General features: G+C 43.9%; 1 protein-coding gene across 1 annotated transcript in view; it reads right to left on the bottom strand.

The window, feature by feature from the left end:
* Window positions 1-2,701, bottom strand: part of gchfr (GTP cyclohydrolase I feedback regulator) — a 19,328-nt gene extending 16,627 nt beyond the window's left edge. Inside the window, exon 1 of the mRNA XM_008281389.1 lies at window positions 2,693-2,701. The gene's annotated coding sequence lies outside the window, so the exon portion shown is untranslated. The remainder of the gene's footprint in view (window positions 1-2,692) is intronic.
* Between the last annotated feature and the right edge of the window lie 3,574 nt (window positions 2,702-6,275).

The raw sequence follows: 6,275 nt of genomic DNA, 5'->3' as shown, positions 1-6,275 counted from the left end.
GTGCTGTGTGTCTGGGTACCCTGAATTATACGACACAACTTTGCAGGTGTGCCGAGATTTGGGGAGGAACACTTGCACAGGACAACTACATTTTCGCTGTTTAAGTGTTAGCAACAAACCTAAAGGTTCCCGCTGGAAGTTTTGAAAACTCCGCCTATTCTGCTCGCTAATCCACGACTCCCAAAGAGCAGTGTGCTGAACCCCACAGCGAGCGCAGAATGCACTACAGGGGTGGGCAATCCTGGTCCTCAAGGGCTGCAGTCCTGCATGTTTTAGATGTTTCCCTCTTCCAACAAACCTGATTCAAATGATCAGCTCATCATCAAGCTCTGCAGAAGCCTGATAACCATCCTGATCATTTGAATCCGGTGTGTTGGAAGAGGGAAACATCTAAAACATGCAGGACTGTGACTCTCGAGGACCAGGATTGCCCACCCCTGGTGTACCACGTTCTGTGTGACAGGCCCTTTAGGCTTAGTGAAGCCAGGTAACAAAAAATATCCTGGATATGTTAAAGATGCTTTGTATTACAAACTCCTACTCCCTTTCCCAGATTTGTTTTTTATTGTTTGAGTCCTCTCTTCAGCCTGTTCCTCCTTAAAGCCTTCATGCATTTTCGAGACAGAAACAAACTGAGAAAAGTCTGCATCATCTTTACACAACAAATCGAGCTAAAGCATACCAAAGCAAAGTGACTGGTTTTCTCAGAACTAATTGTAGCTTAACACTTTAATACCTCACATATGTACCATGGGTGTTAACCAAAATGTGTCCCATCTTGAAACAAAGGCTGAGCAGTGGCCTTTTCATACCCTGTTTACTGTCAGAAGATAACAAGAGAGAGTCCAAGAGATGCTTTTTTTCACTCTTAACTACCCACCAGTTATTTATAAGTAGACTAAATTGAGATTAAGTTTAAATGAACAGTCTGTGACAATACTTTCCTCTACAGTTGTGGCCCTTCATTTTGAATAATTTCAATAGATAATGTTTATGGGCTTGTTATTGTAAGCATTGCTTAACTGTACTTTTATGTTTATCTTGAAGTAAACTATTGGACTTTATTACTAATTAGCCTGCACTTCTTGGACTTGATGCATGTGTTAGACTACTTGATAGGGTGTTTCATAAAAGCTAAAATCATCCAATTATTCCTGGTTTTTAATAAGGCCACCGGATAATGGTTAACATCACTGTCATGCTATAAAAACCGCTGCGTGACCACACAAGCTTTATGAGTAGGGACATGGTCATCCACAAGCCACCACAGCCATTAGGAAAACAGATGCATTATGGGATAAAAGCTGGGGACCAGTGTTAGCAGTGATGAACATGTGCAGATCTCTTAGGCATGATTTCAATATGTTGATTCCGCTGCAGGGTTTGAGCTTCTGAGTTTTATTCTACTGTGTTTTTCCTTGTCCCTGTCCAACTGAAAACAAGTTATTGCGGAGCATACCGGCAGCTTTAATGTTGACTTTTAATGGTTAATATGTTCTTAAATATGGTAGGGTTCTGTCCCCGATGTTGGGAGAGGATGGCTTAATTATATGGGGTGATATCAGATCCCAGAGTTTCTTCTGTCATGATGTGCTGCTGAGTTTTTGTTGGATGTGCTGTAGTACACCCAAATGCATTTTCCCATGTCAACTCTGTGCACGGTGGAATTGGATAAGACTGAGCTACGGTGTTATTTCTTCCTGGGAAATACACCTGACAATCAGGATCTGTATACCCTGTCATGACTTGTCATAAATCAGCCCTCATGAACTGCATGTTAAACTGTTCCCTCACAGTATGTTATGAAATGAGTAGTAGGTGTGATGTCCGCCCCGGGGCCAGACTAAATGGGTGCCATGGGATGTGAGTGATGGAATTTCATTTTTTTTTTTTTTTAGAGAGAGTTTTTATGTTGCGGAGTGTGTCGCGACGAGTGTTTTCTCAGCTGGTCCGCTCCGGAGGATGCAGTCAGCCGTCCCTTTGCACTCAAATGTCCACATGTTTGCACTGGACCTAAAATACAGATGTATCCATTACGTCAGCGAACATTCGGGCTTCATTCAAGTTGGTCTGCCCCAATATTGGTGACCTACCACAAGTACAAAGACAGATGTCAAACACTCATTCATGACTGTTGGCTGGTACCGATTTGATTTGCAGTTTGTTCTGGCTGCACGGACTTTGTCAGATATGTAAGTGCTTTTAGATCTTTTGTTAGAAACTTACTCACTACGAAGGTCTGTAAAATTTGTGGACATAAAAAGGCATGATGCTGAACTAATTATAGGTTAGCCCTGCTTGTTGAAATCATTTTGAAGGAAAAGTGATGAACCGTTGAGGCTACAGGACGTCAGCGTTCTCCAGCAAATCCTCTGGGCCATAATGACATGAACGTCTTGTTTGTGCTCTTTTGGAATCCTTGTAATGATTAAATTTCCCCAAAAGACTACAACCAATATCCTCTAAAATTAGAAAGTCTTTTCATTATTTTGAAAAGGGGCTGCTCAGGGATTAGGGGTTTGGAACACAGTTATAAATAGACTTGGGTTAAAGTTAGGGTAAGGATTGCTGTAGACTATTTCAGTTTTACGGTTTTGATTTGTGCCTGCTGTTAGAACATAAGCATCTGCCAATTGCGTATCCCTACTACTGAGTTTGTGTGTGTGAGTCCCAAGCAAATGTTTGGGAACACACAATTTCTGTGAATTATGCTAAAGATATTCTCTGTTTTCTTTTTTTACAATTCTGGGCTGGCACTGATTGTTTTCAAACACGGATAAGTCCCGACACTCTACAGCCCATGTAATTCCCAATTTCCAGCCTAACAACAATAAACGCAACAAGTGGTCTGCACCAGTGTGTGCATAGTAACCTATCTCAGAAAGCACACATTACCTCTCTAACTGGCAGGTCCATATCTACATAAATTGTCTTGGGCAAAGTACAATTTCTGTCAGAGCCAGAGGTTGGGGGGGAAAGGGGCCAAAGCAGAGTGTAGCTGTTGGCTGCAGCTCCTGGCAGCTCTCTGACCACTGTGATGTGGAGGGACTGTTGCTGAGACAGGATGGGGAGGTAGGAGGGAGAGAAGGCGAGAGAGAGCAGAATGTCTTATTTTTGCTGGCAGTGGAGAGAAGTGCTACCTTGGAGGTGGTTCTCTGCAGAGGCCTATACATCTTAGTTCCTGGCAGTCGGAGCTAGCGGGGGGGTGGGAGTGTGCGTGGGAGGAGTAAAAGGAAGAGAGAAAGCAGGATTGGAAGAGGGGGGCCTGTGCTGCTGGCGGAGTCATCCAAAGTCCAGACTTGCTTAATGCGTTCTCCTCTGCTATGTGATCGCAGTTTCGGAGAACTGGAGCAGACGCCCCGACTCTCTCGTCTGCTCTCCCTGCTGCACCGGGGCTTGGCTCGTGGATTTGTGGTAGCGAGGTGTGAGATGAGGGCCTCGTGGGTTCTTCTCACAGTTGTAGTCACAGGAAAGGCACGAGTTGACAAAACCGAACCCACCTGTGTGCGTGCACAACAGTCTGAGTCACTGGCTGTCATTCATACCAAAGCTCTCTCTTCCTCTGAGTCATCAAATGGCACTTCACAGATTTCACTTGCAACTGGAAGGACACAGAGCAAACACGAGTCATGGAATAAACAGAAGCGCGTACACACAGTGAAGCAGTTTTGATCATAAATTTCCTGTCAATTGTTTCCCCTTTTGGTCAAGCAGCTTCTTGAACTCCTGTCTAACTACTTGGGTATACGGTTTCTCACTTTCACCAGACAAATGCCTGGTTATTTTCATAAACCTTGTCTGTACCTTTTCCTTTTCTGCTTGGCTCAGGAAGTAGAGTCGAAGTGTCCTTGGGCAAAACCGAACCAATGGCAGGCAGCACCTTGCATGGCAGCTCTGTCGCCATTGGTGAGTGAATAGGTGAATGAGAAACACATTGTAAAGTGCTTTGATTGCCACTAAGGTAGAAAAGCGCCATATAAGTGCAGACCATTTACTTTCTATACCTTTTTTTCTACAATGATTAACACTCTTTGACCACCAGAGTGAAAAATTAGAGCTCCAGCAAATTATTCTGACTCCCAATCAAGCCGTTTATCTTCATCTAAAGGAGTCAAGATCAGATATTTATGAAGTGATTTTACTCAGAAAGAGTTTAGGCAAGTGGTAATCGTGTGTGTGTGTGTGTGTGTGTGTGTGTGTGTGAGAGACCCCACAGCCACTACGGTTCACACAGAGTTAGCTCACTGCAGATGTGTTAACTCCTTCTGAGCCTACACTGATTTATGTAATCAGCAGGAAAGTTTAGTGGTTTAAATTGTCTAAGTTTACAATTTTCTTGCATTGTAAACATGAAAGCTGTAATTATTTGAAAAAAAAAACAACATTTTATTACCCCACCTCTTTGAAAGGCTTGGCTTAGGATTGTTATTGGAGTAATCAAGTTGAGCAAGCGCACCAGACTATTTCCAAGTATGGCAGGCAAAGAAGGGAGCTGCGTGCTCAGCTGCATGCACCTGAATGTCTCCCCTGCACTCTGTCTCGGGGTCTGGCACGGGCACCGCTGTCTTACATAATGCTATGAGATCACCCAGCACAGATTTAATGCTGCATTTGTTGTCACCAGTCGCATTGCACGGCTTTACACTCGGGTAAACTTGACAGCTTTCTCCAAATATCCATACAAGTGGGATTGTTTTAGTGGCATGCGGGAAAATTCTCAAATATTGCCACTACGTGACTTATTTCTCTCAGAGTGGATACGATGATGCCACTGCTTAAACAGCCCAAACACGATCGGCTTCTGTGTCCTCAGTTTTTTCCCTCCGCGGGATTGAACATGGCTTCTCGCGCTGGAGGAGGAGACGAACAGCTCGCCAAGTCCTCTAATGCTGGCAGGCTGTGTAAACGGTGTCTCCGGAACCTTGTGTTAGCCCCAGCATTTCCATAAGCGCCCTTCATCCCCATTGTGTTATTCTTCATGAGCTGCACCTCCACTCCAGCTCAAGCCGTCTTCCGGGACCTCTCGCCGGAGCGGGCCCCCTTTGCACCCGCTCAAGATGCCTGTTTACTGCACACACAAAGGTCCGCCGGATTCATCGTCCTGCAAACCAGCTGATGGTGTGATGCAGCGGAGGCACCGGCACCCACACATGTGACATCCTGCAGACATCTGTTTTCTTGGAATTGTTGGATGCGTGTCTAACTAAATATTAGTGACGCCTGTGTGTGTGTGTGTCCCGAAGAAATGGACTGTAGACGGTCGGTTAAATTATTGGAATCTGTTTGCCCCTGATGAAAATTGTTATGCTTAATTTCCAGTTTCAGCTGTGTTTTGCAGGAAGAAATATTTGTGTCCCGCCGGTACACTGTGTGCTGTCAAGAAGCTAATGAATGATAAATAAAGCCCAGGGTACACAGTGTCTTAGCATGTCGCTGTGTATGTCCATGCAAGCCTACTGGCTCCTTACAATGTCTTTACTGAAACTTTTCAGCTCACATTTACTAAAAAAAAAAAGTAGAGTTTGTTTAATTACAAATGTGATTCCTTAAAATTCTTACATTTTCCTGTTTTACAGCCAAAGTGAATCCCACTCCCCCCTCCTCAAAATTGGCACAACACCTCGACTATGTGAAATTGTCGTTTAGGATAACAGCAACTGAAATATAACATCTCATACTGTCAACAAGCCTACGTGTTCCAAGTGCGGATGGTTCCAAGTCTTATTAGAGCAACGTATTTTCAGTCAAGTGGTCCGCTCCAGCAAACCGTTATTCTCTCGGAGTGGGGAAACTCTGACAGGCAGTCAGAGCCCACTACAAAAGGAGAATGTAAAAACAACTGAAAATGAATCTCTATGAGCGCAAATAGCGTATTGCTAAATTGTTTTGGTCTGGCGTGAAGCGTTGCCAAGAAGAGGGCTTGAAGTGGGATGGCGTGAAAGCGAGGGATGGAAGGAAAGGAGCTCTGCGACTGAGAGCTGAATTATGGGCAGCTTGTTTGACACGGGAGCATGCGACATGGAGATAGTTAGAATATGATTTCAAACCTCAGTCCAATAGATAGAATTTCTGATGCAGACAGCGTAAAATTTTTTTGTGATAATGACAGATTAAGAGTCATTACTCTTTCTTCATCCGCCATTGTTCGCCATGAAAAAGGGCAATTACATCGAGACAATTCGGCCTTACTCTGTTGTTTCTCTGTATACGCTGCTCTTTCATTTTTACCAATGATTATAAGATATTACGTATTCATTGTGGATTCAGATGATTAC

Source organism: Stegastes partitus, unplaced genomic scaffold, assembly GCF_000690725.1.
Source record: "Stegastes partitus isolate 25-593 unplaced genomic scaffold, Stegastes_partitus-1.0.2 Scaffold233, whole genome shotgun sequence".
In the NCBI taxonomy this organism is placed as follows: domain Eukaryota; kingdom Metazoa; phylum Chordata; class Actinopteri; family Pomacentridae; genus Stegastes; species Stegastes partitus.
Note: the sequence above shows the minus strand (reverse complement) of the source record. Positions and strands in the feature narration are given on the sequence as shown.